Below are 17,447 nucleotides of genomic sequence, written 5' to 3'. Positions count from 1 at the left end.
ACAGTATTCTTCTGGTGCCACTCTCCACGCTGCTAGGATTCTGGGCTCCTGAAAAATGCCTTCAAGTAGGATTCCTCCTTAGAATATGTGTCTCGGAGAGGTCTCTTTGGTACTTCTCCCGCCAGGCCCCTTGTTTCCCGTTTTGTGTTTGCTCTTTTTCCTCAGTCCCTTGGAATCACCGTCATCACGTCTGCTCTTGATGCTGAGATTTGAACTGGAAGCTATGCCACGAATATCTACCGATAACGCCTTTGCCACTGTACCGTGGACAAAAGAGGCGCCGGTGCCAACGCCCCGTCTAATTCGGCCGCTGCTTTCCCTTGAACCTGTCAGTGTTACATTATTGGGAAAAGACGTCGTTGCCAATGTGATTAAGGAAACTGCGATGGGGAGAGGATCGTGGGTGATCCGGGTAGGTCCTTCATGTCACCACGTAAGAGAGAGGAGGAAGGAGACGGTGTGTGAACTCGAGGCAGAGATGGCCTGCAGCCTCCAGAAGCTGGGCGAGGCGAGGAGGATGTTCCCCTTACAGCCCTGGAAGGAGTGTCGTCTTGTAATTCTGTGACATCAGCCAAGAGATGCTGACTTTGGACTTCAGGCCTCTAGACTCTTTTAAGCCATCAAGCTTGTGGTAATTATTACAGCAGCCACAGGAAACTAACACAGCCACCATCCACTGTGACACAAGCCTGAAGCAGAATCAGGGAGCACACGTTTAGTTAAAGCTGGGACCTTTGATAAACAGGTGCCAGGCTACAAAGGAGAAAACCAATTTCTTGTTTCTATCGCAAACTGAAAGTTATTCTAGGATTACATTTGAGCCTAATTATTCCAAGAAGATGCCAACTCAGGAAGTGTTCAGAGTATCACCAAATATAAACAAGAGGCATCAAATCTGGGTGTACAGAGTCTTACTTTTTGCTGCCTCTCCAAAAGAATCTCTGGCAATCGAGATGCGAACAATGAGAAAAGTCCGTGAGCGATGCACACGCAGAAATGTTTGAAAATCACCCTGGGAAATTATGATTGTCCCTGTTTACCTGGGAATGTTTGCTTTGAGACTTAGAAATGATTTGGTTTGGGGGCTACAGGGAAAGTGCTTCTAAGAAGCAAACCCTGAAAACTATCTCAATTCCACACGAGCCAAGGGCTGTTGTCATCAATCTCGAGGGTCATCGCCTGCAGGGAGCTGCGCACCACAGGAGACACGTGCAGGACAAGGCCTCTTGCTTCAAGGACTTTGTCAAAATGAATATAATACAGAAATATATAGAAATATTTTAAAAGGAAAGAAAAACTTTAAAAAATGAAAGTGAAAAAAATGAGATCAGAGTTATTCCTCTGCAGAAATAATTGGTCCTCCGCAGGACGAGGACCTGCACACGCGTAGACTCAGAGTGGGTTTCCAGAGGTGCATGGTGTGGCTGGAGCAGAGAGCTGGTTCTTTGCTCCTATCCTCACCATGCTTATGCTCGTAAAGAATTCCTCTGTCGGAGTGAGTAGTCTGGGCAAATTTCCCTGGGAATTAGTGGTGGCCAAGGGACATCACTACTTTGAGAATACTTTCCAGAACATCTGCAGAGAGTAAATGGAGGGTGCCTGGGTGTGGTGCCAAACGCTGGATGAAGGGGTGCCTGCCTGGATCTAGCCTGCTGGCCCTGCCACCCAGTGCAGAGGCTGAGCTCTGAAGGACCAGGTTCTCACTGCTTGGGGTCAAGGAGACGGACAGAAATGGGCCCACACCTGGCTGCTCTGGGTGTGCGGGGGCGGGAGAGATGAGGAGGAGAGACGTCCCTCCGAGGATTTGGTTCCAGCACTCATGCCGCCCTATGGAGCAGCCAGATCCATTGATTAGTTCAGGAGAAAATCTTTGAGATTTGTCAGCTAACATAAAAATCATGTGAATGAAGACAAACAGATGGCCAATAGGCACATGAAAAAAATGTTTCTACATTGGTCCTTGAGTTGAGAAGGGTGAGAGGATCTTAGCAGAGTCTGGGTTCTTTGGACTCAGGCGACCCCTGACAGAAAGGAGACTTACCCAGATTGGCGAGGGCCCCGGGGAAATGGGTACAAGTACCCAACTAAGGAACGAAAGACCTTATTTTCTGTCATCAGTCCAGTCTGTGCGGGCTGTAGTGAAGGAATGTTTCCCCAGGGAGCTCATGGAGAAACTTGCAATTTCCCCCTCCTGTCCCCGGGGATCCCACTGCTTTTCAGCAGTCGGGAATGTATTTCATTTAAGGCCAGGAGCAACCTCGGCACCAAACGGTGGTTCTGAGAAACTCAAAGGTGGTGAATGTCTAGTTTAATTTCCTACGACGCACATGAAAAGCCGATCTTTGTACAGACACGCAGCGTCAAAAACTCTAACATCTTGTGATGAAAAGCAAACAAAGCATCTCTTAAAAAATTTCATTAAGTCCATGAAACCCGTGTAAATGCTTGAAGGGGAACTGAGGAACATCAGAGAGCTCACAGCATGACGAGGCTCCAAGGCGTTTATTGCTACATCAAGTTACAAGAAAAAGGTCTGGTATTTTCTCTACTTAAAAGACATTAAGTGACTCCCAAATACTATTCAGTAAATATGTAAATAACGCTCATTGATCATGAAAAGTAGGGACAGTGTCTGTGTGAGTCTTGACACCTGAGAGATGTTCTTCAAACAACAGTTCCAATTTGGTCAGCCTGAGAGTAGATTTTGGAAACAAAAATAATACTTAATTACCTACGTTTACTTCCAGCTTAATGCGTCTCAGAATGGAAGGGAAAGCCAAGACCAGTTTTCACTTTTGAGAATGACCGGAAGTGAGTTTACTAGCGCACAGATGAAATAGTTCATGTTTGAAGTTCAAATCTGCTCTTGGAAGATAATTACGTACAAATATGCTCAAAATTCAGTCGTACTTAAATAGTTTGGAGGTGTCTTAACTCACACCTTGATGGGTCACTCTCACACTAAATACTGACTGAGATTCACTCTGCGGCAGGCTCTATTTGGCACGGGGGTGTTAAGGTGAGCAAGATGGGCCTGCCTTCCGGGGAGTCACTCGCACCCAGAGAAGAGACAGCACGGCATGGAATTAATTAGGGTCCACATGGTAGGCACCACCAATGAGGGGTCCACACGGTAGGTACTCCCGATGGGGGTGGAAACAGCTGAGAAACACACCTCCGTGCTTGGGTGTGCAGAGGAGAACATGGCATCACGGAGGAGGAGAACTTCCTGATGAACCTTGAACATCACTTAAAAGGCAACTAGGGACATTTGGGGCAACGGGAATCACACAGGTAAGGTCCTGAAGGAAGATGAGCATGTTTGTGACTCTAGGTAGTTTGGTGTGTTTCAGTGAGAAAATGGGTCAAGTAAGACATGTTGATATTTATAGATACATAAAATAAGACAAATAGGACTTAAGTTTTATTATGAGAATTCAACATTTTATAGGTAAAATTTTTCATAAAAAAAGCTCAGAAAACAAAACTGCTTTACACAGGGAGTATTGTTGTATGAGTTTATAAAGCCTTATTTGATGCTTGATACCTGAAATTTCCTTCCATCTTCATTTTTTACTACCTCCCCTCCCACAAAAGAGAAGTCAGGACCAAAGCAGGCGTGGCAGTCCTCGTGGGAGTTGGGTATCAGCCACCTCACTGTTGCCCAAACCCTGTGGCAATTGTATTATGCTGCGGGTAAAATGTAAAATTGATTCTTAACAGCAAGCATTCATTTCTTTTGGTTTAATGCGATTCCCATATAACTTTTTCTGAAGAGCAATATGTACATTTTAAGATTATATAAATGGTAAACTTAATTAATTCCTATATATCTTCATTTGAGCAAGATACTACTTAAAAAAGAAAAAACAGATGAGTGTTTTAAAAGTCTGTGTTGTTTTGGGCACAACTTTTTGCATTTTGAGGGAAGGAAAAGTAACATTTTTGGCAAAAATAAAAATAGCCCCTAAACTCTTAAAATGTTTGCCTCCACATTTTTGAAAGAATTCCAAACATGGCAAAGGACAGTCTCCCAAATCAAGGGAGTGTGCTATGAAGTCCCCATTAATGTTACTGGGCTCCTGTAGCTAACCCCCTGCCTGAGATCTTTGATATGTTTCCTCGTTTATAATGAACACTATTGTTTTCTTCTTTTAATTCTTCCCATTTTGGTAAGAGGTTGTGTAAATCTAGTAATGTCATCTGATCTTACTAGCTTTGACAGCATGTAACAGACTTCTTTTTAAAACTCATTAGGCAAGGGGAAAATATTTCCAAGCACTCAGTTGAACTGAAGCTATCCCCACAATAGACTGCAATGTGCCTGCGTCATTCAATGGTTTGTTGGCTTCCAGAGTTGGAGGTGACATTTTTTTCTAGCCCAATGCCAAATGCCACACCAGTCCTTGTTTTCTAGGCAATGGGAGCTCTGGGGCCCAGGCAGAGCAAAGGAATTGAGGAGGCCATTTCAACAAGGAAATTTTTATTTTATTTTAATTAATTAATTTAATTTAATTTTATTTTATTTTATTTTATTTATTTTATTTTATTTATCTGTGTACTGGCTTTTTTTTAAGTGGTTTACATTCCAGCTGTGACTTTCTCTTTCCTATAAATTCTTGCTTCTTTTCCATTTAGAGAAGGGCTGTTGATATTTCTTTTATGATAGGTTTAGTATTGCTGCATTCTCTTAGTTTTTGTTTGAGAAATTCCTTCTCTCTTCTGTATGCTAAATGATGGTCTTGCTGGGGAGAGTGTCCTAGGTTGAAGACTTTTTCCTTTCAGGACTTTGAACATAGTTTGCCACTCCCTTCTAGCCGGCAACATTTCTGTAGAGAAATCAGCTGATAGCCTTATGGGTGTTCCCTTGCAATTAACTCTGTTTGTCTCTTGCTGCCTTAAGAAGCCTCTTTTTATCTTTAACTTTTGCCATTTTAATTATAGTATGTCTTGGTGTGGGTTTGTTTGGGATCCTTTTTCCTTTTTCAGGTCTGGAACGCTTTCAGCCGTAATTTCTTCAAGTAGCAAGGAACGTTTTTAATTAGAGGGAGGGGTGTTGGGAGAAATCATCAGGGCTTCAACTGCACACACTTTCACAATCAACTGTTTGGATGAGTAAGAGAGGAAGCGAAAGTGCATGTAAAGTGGCACATCCAATTCTTGGAGAGTCACAGCCCTTAGGTGGAGGGCATGCTGCTCTGATCCTTCTTCTGCCTTAAAGGGAGCCTAGAGCATAAGAGACATAAATGTTTCTATTCTCAAGGCAAGGGGACAGGCGTTCAACCCAGAAAGGATTTCTGGTCCCACAACAAGATAAATTAAAATGTTACATTTTATTAACTTTCTCCTCCAAATAGTAACTTCCAAAATGATATTTTTTTTTTTTCCAGTGGGAGCTCAATAGTTAGGTTGGATGGAAACAGTCACACTTGAGACACACACATAGAATATGCAATTCTAACTGCAGAACAATGGGACCATCCTCCCTCTTAAGGATTTGCTGGCTGCCCAGACCCCCCAGGCAGGCTGAGGCTGGCTTCTTCTTAGTGACACCTCCTTTTTTACTGAGAGTAAGGCTCTGCAATGCCCATTGTTTTCCTGCAAACTGTTCTTAGGCTGGTTAGGCAGAGTCAACTTTCACATGGAACTTACTGTTCTTAAGAACAGAACTTGTATTATTAGCTTATTTAACTACATACACTAGAAGGTACTTTCCTTTATTAACCTGTATAAAAATGAGAAAACAGATGCACAAAGCGATTAAGTAACATCAAAGTAAGTGAAGTAATCAGGCTTGGAGACTGTTGTAACAACTACTCCTTTATAGAGTTTGGATTACTCTATAAAAAGTTTTAAGCCATTGGAGCCATCCTCTTACATCCTATACAATAAATAAATGCAGCATTCTTTTTATAAAATGATGCTTTTGCCTATTGCCCACTGTTCTGTATACTATACTTGTAGTTATTTTGCTGGCAATGATGATTTTTCCTTCACTGATTTATTCATATCCTAGCAGGTATCCTTATGATCAAATTTAGGATCCATCCATTTATTCAGATTTGGGGACAAACTTCCTCTTTGTAGGAAATTAGTACATGATCTTGGGATAAGTAACATGATGCTTTAAACAATTATATTAGACATTCGTCATAAAGATTGCTGTACTTTGATTTACCTGGTAGAAATTAACTGTGTTTTTCATTTGGACACTGTTATCAGAATGTTCAGGTTTGCTTAAAATCATTGAAGTTATGTGCTAAACTGAATGAAGATGGCTGGATAAGTAAAAATGCTTAAAAAGTAATTTAGAAAATAAGTGATTTTAATTTTAGTACAAAATGCAAAGGAATAGATGGGTTTTTTTGTGATGCTTTGATCGAACTTCATCTCCTCCCTGTCTAATATATCAGTAATAAATGTCTTAGAGCCAAAAGGAAACAAAAGAATTGGAGCACATTTTTGTTTTGCTATTTTCCTCTAAATTTCTGAAACTAGTCTTCCCCACACTTTGAGTTCTAAGAATTGAAGTATGCTGATCTAGGGGACATAGAAACAGATCAGGAAAGAGCCTGATGGAAGCAAGCACTGGGACCAGAAAGGTAAATGTCCAACTTTCATTTTAACTGTGGATGAGTAATGCTTTGAGACACTAATTCATGTTTTTCATTTAGCATTTTCATCTCTTCTTTCTCCATTCAGGCCAAAAATTGCCTGCAAGTGTTCTTTACAAATTTCTAAAACCTGAGTCTATAGGTGGACTTAAAGCATTTGATGAGATCAAAGAGGAAAATAAAGCAGTTTGCTAGGAAAAGCAGGTTGACTTGGGATAAGCAGGTTGGAGAGGGAGGTAGTCCCCAGGTAGGGGAAAAAAGAGGGCACTGCAGTATGGATCCTGGCAAGGCTTATTGTTGGTGGCCAAGGAGGAGGACCCTGAATGGGTCATCAAAGCAGACAGGACCTCACAAATAATGTAGCTCTGCACCATGGCACAGGGAAAAAAAAAAAAAAAGATGCAAGACATAAAGGAGCCATAGGTAAAGAAGAGTGGGTATTATCATAATATTATGATGAACAGGACACCGGTGACCACAGCCCTTCCCTGCCTATGAGACAGAATACACACATAGACACACACACACTTTTGCACTTTATGACTCTTCAAGAACAATACTTGATTAACCTCAAACTTAAATTGATATCATTGAAAACAGAAAAATGGAATATTCTTTGTACATCTCTGATTTTGGACTGAGATTCACAGCCTCCACATGCTCCTTTGACACACCAGGCTTTTAGAGGTGATGAATGAGAGCAATTTAGCCCTCATTTACCTGTCCTTGGATTAGCTGAAGCAAGCCTTTAATTTTAGAGTGGTTGCATAACCTACTACTGAATTCTGAATTCTCTAAAAGGTTTTGGATGTTTTAGTATTAAAATAAAGCAAGTGTAATTTGGCAGATAAGAGGACTACAGTATGATTCCATGACATATTCAAATATAAGCCTCAATGCATCCGAGTTCATTGCTTCCCTTCTCACTAATGTGGGTCTGTTGTAGATCCTTGGGTTTGATGGCTTGAGTACTTCTTGAGAAGATACTTTACCAGTCTCACAGGAGGGTGTCTCTGAGATAGAAATAGTGATAGTATGAAGGACAAGCTGGGAGAGGAAGTTCTCTCCTCTCTTGTCTCTGTTATAGCCACATTGGAATCAGTATTACAAAGTAAGAAGCAGTAAAACTACTCATCCCCAAATGAAAATAAATAAAGCCATTTCATTGGATGATCATCTAGTCAATCTTAAAACTCCCAACTTTCAAGAACCTGGAGAAAAGGGGAGAGGAGTCTGAATTCTCCCTGGAGTGAAAGAAACCGTTGCTAGAAGCCCCACAGGGGTGCTGGCAGCACAGGCTGTTGCAGCTCATTCTGCTGATGTTTCCTGGACAAGTTTTAGTTCCTTGGCTTCATGCCAAATCCTGGAGATAGCAACATTGAAAGCCAGGACATCAAGCCAGAGGTCTTAAAACAATGCCGGGTATATTACAGGCAGCTGGTAAGTAAACACTGTAAGTGTATTTAGTAACGCCATTGGTTTGAGTAAAGTATATACCACACACTTCAAGTAGAGTGAGTATGGTTAGCAGGTACATCGGAAAACTCACGATCAACATGAGATGAGAAAAAGGAAGAGAACTTAGCTGTAGCTGAAAAACTTAGTTTTCTCACTGCGGGGAAGAGGAGATTTAAAAATGAGTAAGTAATTTTCAAATGAATATTCAAAGAAGAAGGAATGAAAGTGAGAGAGAAAGCACGGTGAGTGCTGGGAGCCAGAGAGTGCTGAGTTACGCCGGGTGAGGGGGGGGGCAGGCTTACCGGGGCTCCCTGAGGATGCTCGTTTGCTGGGCCCTGCTCTGCTTGCTGGAGCGTCTCAGTAGATACCCAGGTATCCTTATGGGAACTGATGAGCACTGAGGCAGCAGGATCAACACTGTCAAGTACAGTACCCAGCCTCCCTCAAACCTCCTGAGAAAAGAGGAAAGTTCTAGCAATAACAAGGGTCAGAAACATGTACAAGAAATTTGGATAGAAAGCAAGAACGTTTGGGGATAGTCGGTGCCCTTTCTCCGTCTAACAAGACTATTCTTCATAGAAAATGACCTCTAAGGCTCGAACGCCTTTGATGGGAGCTGAGGCAGCCTCCCCTTGGCTTCAGGTGAGGAAAGAGGGTGACCAGAAGTCCCTCCCCTTTCCATGGCTTTTCTGCTGGTTTTAGTCTGACAAGTGTAATGTAAGCCGTCAAAATTTAAAAGAAGCAGACCTTTAGACCTCACACCGTTATGTGGCTGCGTTTACAGGAAATGGCAATATCCCAAGCTTTAAAAGGTATTTTCTGTGCCTACCTAGGCATTCAGGGAAGAAGCACTTAAGAACAAGCTGAAAATAGCAAAATTATTCTATCAGCAAATCCCCAAAGTAATCAGCTACAGTACAACAGCAACAAAAGCTTCCTTTTTGCCTTAAAAAAAGTTTCTAATTGTCTTCAAAGCAAAGTCAAATTAATGCAGTACTTCTAGTCTGATAGTTTTTGCCTCCAACAGTTAAGGAATTCATTAGACTATGCTGTCTAATCTCCCTTGGAGAGGTAAGGCCCTGGCAACTATGATTCATGGAAAAACTGAATATTCCTTTTATGCACATTATAAAAATAATAGTTTTAAGGTTAAGGCTATTTGTTCACTGGTTCGTCTGCTCTTGTATTTTTTTTGTCAAGTTTTCCCTTTAGCTTGATTTTATCATTTAAATCTGTAATCTGATTAGCACTTAGCACAAATTTTGGGAAAATAAAGTGTAGCTATTCTTGCTAACATTCTACAGCTGTTTAAGGGGGGAAAAAAAAAAAAAAGACCTACTCCTCTCATTACTACTTAAAGGAAATTCTTCTATGCAAGAGTTTCCAATTAGGTTACAGACCACTTTTTAGATGCTGGTGGAGATGCATGACTATCCCTACTTTCCAAACGGTGTGGAAACTCTCACAATCCTCTCATGGCAAAAACCTGGCAATTGGATAGGAAACAGGTATGAATTAGGAAAGAAACGTAATATTCTTTAAGATCAGAATAGCTCGATCCATAAGAGTAGGTCTATCAAAGTTAGGTGAGTGATTCAACTCCTTAAAACAGGTGTCTAACAACACATGTTCCTGTCCTCCTTTAAAAGATGCTGTCCGCTTTATTTTTTTCCATGGAGAAAGGCATGTTTTGTGACTATTGTAGAGATTATTTGCAAAGCTATAAATACATCTTAGGCTTTTTTCTCAAGCATTACGGTTTATTTTTTTAGAGCCTAGATTATAAAATTTAAAGTACTACACAGAGAGATTATAAATAACGACATAGTGAATTTGGACAAAATATCTCGATAAACTGCATGCTACCATACTTTCTGGCATCTATTTTAAATAACCAGAAAACAGTTAAGAATGATCAGGTTTTTTCATTTTTCTCCTCTTTTTCTTTTCACTCCTCATGCTCATTCTCTTAATGAGAAAATACAGGAAAAAGTCAACAAATCAGGATGGGGATGAATGGTTTCACTTAAAAATAGTGAGGTCAAGGAAGGACTCATAACAATGGTGTTTGAAATAATAAGGCAAAAAAATGCTACTAAAAGACAAAACATGCACATGCATATTTATTCATGTATATATGAGAACGTTAATAAATATGTACGCATTTTACTTAACGTTACAGAAAATGAGTATTTAATATGCATGTATGCCTATGTAGGTTTCTATTTGATACAGAAAATGAGAATATAAAGTGTTCTACTATGGGCGTCTAGAAACTGTAAATGTCACAGAAACCCACATTGTAAATTAATTTTTTTTAGTAAAGTAGATAGTCTGGTGTGGTTAAGAATGCATTTTTAATATAAATGTACTGTTGGCGTTGACACAATACAGGGGAAATTAACGACACTGAGCAAAACACTTTCTTCTTACGCTTCTTATTAAGTTCCTTTAACTTTCCTCCTCTCCAGTAGCTAAACTTTACAACCAAATTCGCTTTCTCTCAGCTGGTTGTCCTCTGTACTTCTCTTATCACTTTAAAAGTTACTGATTTTGATGATTATTTTAAATTCTCATAACGTCGGACCTAGGAATGTGACAGTAGGTAAACTGGCTTTGAAAAAAGCTCTGATTCAGAAGATCAGCTCTGTGTCTCTGTACCAGCCTTCCTGATTCCAAACCCCATTTCTTCTCCCTGTGATCTCCACCTCCAATGTTAGGCCAGTGCATTTTTTTCAGAAGACAATGTCACAATATAGAATTCACTTTATAGAATTCTCTCTCTCTTTTTTTTTTTTAATTGAATTATGGTGCTTTACAATGTGTCAATTTCTAATGTGCAGCATAACGTCCCAATTATATGTACATACGTATATTCATTTTCATATTCTTATTAAAGGTTGTGACAAGATATTGACTATAGTTCCCTGTGCTATACAGAAGAAATGTATTTTTAAAATCTATTTTTATATATAGTGGTTATCATTTGCAAATCTCAAACTCCCAGATTTATCCCCTCCCACCCCCTTTCCCCAGGCATAGTTAACAATCTTATGGTTACTGGGGGGAAGGGGGTGCCCTCTTGATTTTCAATTGTTTTTACACAGTGTGAACAATGACACATCAGCACCTTGTTTAGGTAGAAGGTACCACGTGGCTAAGTGCATGACCTCCGCGGGAGAACTAAGGATTTCGCTCTGGAATTGATTGGAGTGGCCCCGGGAGAGAAATCAGCCAGCACTCTAAGCACGGGCTGCCATCGATGCCTTTGTTTATACAGCCCGTGTCAGCCCACTTAAGTGCATTATTAATGGTTTATGTGACTCTTTGATGTTGGGTATCAGTGTTTCCATACAACGAAAGACGATAAAGTGATGCTATTTTTATTGCGCGCTTTAATTGCTCATTGTTAAAAATCGCACATTGTTCCCTTCCCTTTCAGTTCCTTCGTGACTTAATATTGTGCGGTCATCTTTCAAGGTGGTCAAGTTACTCTCATACTGTTGTATCTTTTTCCTTTGTCTTTTTACCTTTTTATTTTTTCCAGAAAAGGAGATCTATTCTTGTTCACTGATTTTTTGCCCTTTACTTTTACACACTTTTCTATAGCATTTATTCTTTTTTGTTATCAAGATTTTACTTTTTAGAGCAGTTTTAGGTTTACAACATTATTGAGAGGAAGGTACCAAGATTTCTCATATATGCCCTGGCCCCACACATGCACAGCCTTCCCCTTTATCAACAGCATCACTCCCCAGAGTGGTACATTTTTACCAAAGATGTACCGAAGTACATCTTTTACATTGACATCATAATTATCCAAAACCCTCAGTTTACCTTAGGACTCACTCTTGGTGTTGTAAATTCTATGGGTTTGGACAAACGTATAAGGACGTATATCCATCATGATAGTATGAGAGAGAGTATTTCCACAGCTCTGAATATCCTCTGTGCTCTGCCAGTCTCCCCCAAACCACTGATCTTTTTATTGTCTCCATAGTTTTGCCTTTTCCAGAATATCACATAATCAAGTAATGTGAAAAATGTGAGGCAGAGCCTTGATTTATTTTGGGGGGGGCTTTGTTTTGAGGAATTAATGGGATTTTTAAGTTTAGTTGTAATATATGTATGTATATATACTAGTCCGCTTGTATAATTCCCTAGAAAGCTTATCAAAATAGTTATTTGGTATAGATTTTATACTGAATATTTTAATATTATTTGGATATAATTAGGAACTCACATATTCTTAACACTGCATTTTATTGTTGATGTTGTTAATTTAAAAGACCCTCAACAGCCAAATAGCTTTGGTCTAAATGGATGGCAACCTCCATGCAATTTTGAAGATTCTATCCTTTATTAAAATTTTAAAATTCTGAAGAACATGAAATTAAACAGCCCTGGTCTCATCTTCTTAGAGGGTGGGGATGGGTAGAGGGCCAATGGAAATGCCCATGTGATAATTAAGAACTTTTGCCAGGACACATGGCTGATTTTTAACCTTCTAAATTTTACTGATGACATAGAAGCCTTGGAGAAACTCTCAGCCATCTTCCCTTACAAACGGACTGGAGGCCCGATGCCTACAATATTTTCATTTTTTGAAAAGAACTAGTCAGTCAGTTTTTAAACGACAGCTTCTTACATTCCGGTAACATCTAACCCAGATTTAATAGTCTTGAAATAAAGTTATTCCTAACACAAATCATTTTTAGATGGATGCAGCTTTGGAATTTTACTAAACTCTTTTTCATGACCTCGTGAAGGTAATGGTTACTTCCATTTTGAGGCTTGGTTTCTGAGTGTATTCTCCTTCACATCCCCTAGGGTTTTGTTTTTGTTTTTGCTTTTTGTTTTCTTTTAAGACAACCAAGGCCTAAAGAAAGAATCTATTTCAATACACGTGGAATTAAAAATACTATTCCCATTTTTCTCTAAGAGAATTTCCAAGATATCCAAATGTAAAACTACGAGTTTTGACTGATTTTTATCTAAGGAAACACTTAGTGTGAAACTGAAACAAAATATCATTTTCTGCCTAGTGAAAATCTTGACATATTCTTTCTTTTACCTACCTTTCAGGAACATGCTAAATGCTCCCAAAAATGTGAGAGACAACATTTAAGAAAATGTCATTGCCTTAACCATGGCCAATATTTTGAAATAATTCTTGACATTATCTGCCTGTTGTGACTTTTCTTTTGTTCAGCTCCTCGCCAGATTTTATACCTGTGGTATTTGCCAAAGTGTTGCCCCTAGCTGTAACTCTGCTTTTAATGTTTTTGGCAAACATTTAACTCTTTTCTGCTTTGGTTTCGATTGTACAAGATGGGAAGGCTCTTGATTTCCACATGCAAATAGTCACTACTGGTAACTAGTTTTCATTGACTTGTTTCGCAATCTCAGGGCCATCTTGAATGCAAAATCATCTGAAAGATTAAAAAGGAGTAATAGAATATTTTGTGTCAAAATGTTATGGCTGAGAGATCTAAAAACTGCTCCAAGTATTTGTCATAAATACAAAATGAAGGCAAGAATCAGTCCAAACTTAAAGCAAAAGCTGCCTTCCACACTTCGTTGTGATGGTGAGACCCGTTTGGTGCTGGCTCAGAAACGTCTGCGTGTGACGGTCATACTCCAGGCAGATGAATGTCACCCTCCCTTGATGTTTAACAGAGCATCACTTGGCCATAGGCGATGTATTAGCATACTCACCTGTACCAATTATACATGAGCCAACACAGGTAGAACTAAATTATAAAAAAAAGACCACTGCAGAGTTACAACTTTGCTGATAAATGACACATTTGCTAGCGGTTCAGACATTAGTGTAGAGATGACAGGAGGGACTATATTTGAGGTGCACAGAAAAACTAATTAACCTGACAGCGTAGAGTATGACCGTGTTGGTGGTCTGACGCTTTTGAGGTGCTATCCTGTAATTTCAGTTTCAAAGCAGATAAAATACGACCCAAATATCACTTTTTTAAATGCAACAGTTGAAAAACCTGTAAAACACTCTTCTAACCACCGCCTAACCTGTGGTCTTGCCAGTAAATTAAAAATGCTTACTGATGCCAGTTTAGTTTTATTTATGTTGAAAAGAGACACTGTATAGAAACAAAATGCATAATGCAAAAAAGGGCATAGTTAGGATGGCTATGCCAACTCAAATTATGTCTTTTTTGTTTTTTGCAAACCATCAAACCAATAATGTCTTTTTTTCCCCTTAATATCAGCAAGATTTTGTTACCACAAGACAGCTCCCAGACACTCACTGCTATTTTTAATAAAAATGAAAGAATACTGTGGACATAGTAGGTATGCTCATTGTAAACCATTTATGTTGGACTCGATCTGAAAATATAGAAGAAAGACACTGAGCAGCCTGTGAAACATCTGAAGTGTCTATCACCAGGCAGTGATTCCTGGTACTTGCCAAGTATTTAAATTAAATTTGAATATCTGTCTCCATGTGTGCTTAGCACATACATATTTTCTTTTGGCCACAAACTTTTAGGGGCTGATAAGTAGAAACAGTCCCCTTTGTTTCCAGGTAAGACATAATGTGCATTCCTTAGCTATTTTCTTTTTATTATGACACTCTAAAATATATACTAGCTCAATAGTAACCTAAAAAAAAAAAAATAGTGGAGGGGGGACTCAAGAAATCAGTCTTTAGTTCAGAGTATGACTATATAATTACTTAATTAAAACTAAATTTATAAATCTTATTTTTCATCAATGTACAGAGATCATTTCAAGTTTAATTATAATTGTGTTTTTTCCCTTTTTAATACTTATTAAAAGATTCTTTATTAGGATGATGGGAAAAATGAGGAGAGTAAACCATCTGAGTTTTTTCTTGTTCTCAGTCAACCTAAACTTAAGGGTCTAAAGTCCTGAAGCTAATTCAGGGATGAAGAAATGGAAGTGAGTGATGCCTGAGATGGACTCTAGACTCCTCCAAAGCAAGTGTACAAGGCTGAGGTGGTGTGTTTTAGAGAGGCTTACTCCAACCTGTTGGGTGGTTATTGAAACAATTGAGCCTTGAGTCATCTACGTGAGAGAAGCAGAAAAGTCGGTGTTCAGCTCACAGTGGAATCCACGACACTTACATTCAAATGATCTTTTTGAAAAAATAATCTTGAAAAGTGGTGCCCAGAATGGGAAATTTAATGAATACACACACACACACATATTTGATATATATTTGTGGGGAGTAAGTTTCCATGTTCCAAGAAATTCAAATGAGATCTACCTTTTTGGCCATGTGCTACTGAATATATTAAAGCACAAATGGAAAACTAATGACTCGAGGAGAAAACCATGAATTTCAAAAATGATGAGTTAGTCCATATTTTACATGCCTCACATTTGACTGTATATGGTGGTATATGATTTACTATCCTTTCCCATTTTTACATTAATTACTTAATTTAGCAAGAGTAAGAGAGTTTTATTTTAAAATGCGAATGACCAGTGCACCCATTCTTTAAAGTAAACACGTTGTGAGGTAATAGGTCCTCAGAAAGGATCTTGTGGCTTTATTGGCATCTTAATTTCATCAGTTGTTTAAAAGTGTATGTCAAAAAAAAAAAAAAGAAAGAAAGAAAACAAATACAAGCACACAAAAAAGTTTATGTCAAATTTCTAAAGTTTTCCAAATTAGTTCATATCCATATATACAGTTAAATTCACCACCATGAACAAAACAAAACTCCCTCTCTCTCTCTCTCTTTATATATATAAAACATTCACTTTGTGCAAATTTCAGGTTTAAGCCTAGGTAGATTAAAAAAAAAAAAGATGAATGAGTTATGGTTTTAGCCTGTGATTTCTGACTCTAAAATAGTAACTAATTTTGACCAGCAGTGCCACGAAAGAGGCAAATTCCTTTAGTCACCATAACTTAATGGCAACAGTGGAGATACTGCTGGTGTGACTCAATTCCAAGAACACCCAGTCCTAACAAGGAAATGGAGAAACTAGGTTACAAGGATTACAGATTCTAGGTTACTGTTCACGTCACAGGAGTGACGGGTAAGTCAGTAACCCAGTGGTTCCCAGCCGGAGGCGAGTTTGGGAGTCCCGCCACCTGGTAGGTAGCTATAGGGGTGCTACTCAGCATTCTACAGTGCAGAGAAGGACCTCCACAATCACAGGTCATCTGGCCCCAAATGTCAATAATGCAGATTATTTTACATGTGACCTGGTAAGCAGCCTATGATGTAATATTTATTAATCGATATTCCAGACATCATTTGAATTACAAACAATGCATCTGATTTGTTTGTTCCAAACACTGAATTAACCAAAATGGCATATGGGGTTGTGGGTATCAACAAAGACATCGCACTGAACTCTTTGTCTACTTACCTAGAGGTCCTCTAATAATTAGCCACAAAAAAAAAAGTGGAACAAATTTTTTTTTTCTGTGAATGCTGTGGAAACTGTTTAATTGACCATGCTATGAAATCATTTCTTTGCCTAGTTATCCTATGATGGTAGAATTGTGAATTTGACCTTTTGCTCTTGCCTTTCTGAGTCAGTCATCGTCTTCTGCAGAATAGATATGACAGTCTTGCAAGGCTGCTGTGGTTATTGGAAATGCAAATGTGCAAGACAGGGAGAGCGTCAGGGACTTAAGAAGAGAGAGATATTATTAGAGCTGGTGCTACACATGTTGCGCTTTTTATTAATATTACTGTTAATATTGACATCATCCTCCCTTGCCATGATATATATGGGATTTTACGTGAATAATAGAAGAAAGGACCTGTGATTAGACCTCCTTGAATCCTGCCATCGTTTTTCAGGCTTTAGACCTTAGGTTACTTTCTTACTTTCTCAAAAACCTCAGTTTCCTCATCTGTAAAACTCACCTTAATAAATTTCACTTCACGGCATACAGCAAGTGTTCAGAAGTGTGTGGGCCTTTTGTGTACAGAAGTAAGAAGAGCTACTTGTATTTTTAATTCTTACCCAGGCATATAGTGCTACAAAAATAAAATGAAATGAAGTGTACATTGGGAAGGGCAAGGCAAGGTTAGGAAGGAATATTGGAAAATTTTGACAGAATCTTCTCTATTCTTAGCCTGCTCCATTCTATAAAGAAAAAAAAACTTGTATCTAATGAAAATTAATCCATCTTTCTGTGAGATAGTTAATTATTATTGACTCAAATTGACTAAAACCTCATTATCGAAAGGTGGCTCCAGTTAGGAATTTACTTACATCACAATAATACATAAATTAAATAGGACATTGCTCACTAACACACATGTCTAAATTCATGAAGCCAAAAGTATATTGCCAGAGGCTGAGTATGTGAAAAACATGTCTGAATTTATCAACAGCCTAACTTCCAAT

Source organism: Camelus bactrianus, chromosome 14 (assembly GCF_048773025.1).
Source record: "Camelus bactrianus isolate YW-2024 breed Bactrian camel chromosome 14, ASM4877302v1, whole genome shotgun sequence".
Lineage (NCBI taxonomy): Eukaryota > Metazoa > Chordata > Mammalia > Artiodactyla > Camelidae > Camelus > Camelus bactrianus.
The sequence above is the reverse complement of the archived record's forward strand: the minus strand, read 5'-3'. Positions refer to the sequence as shown.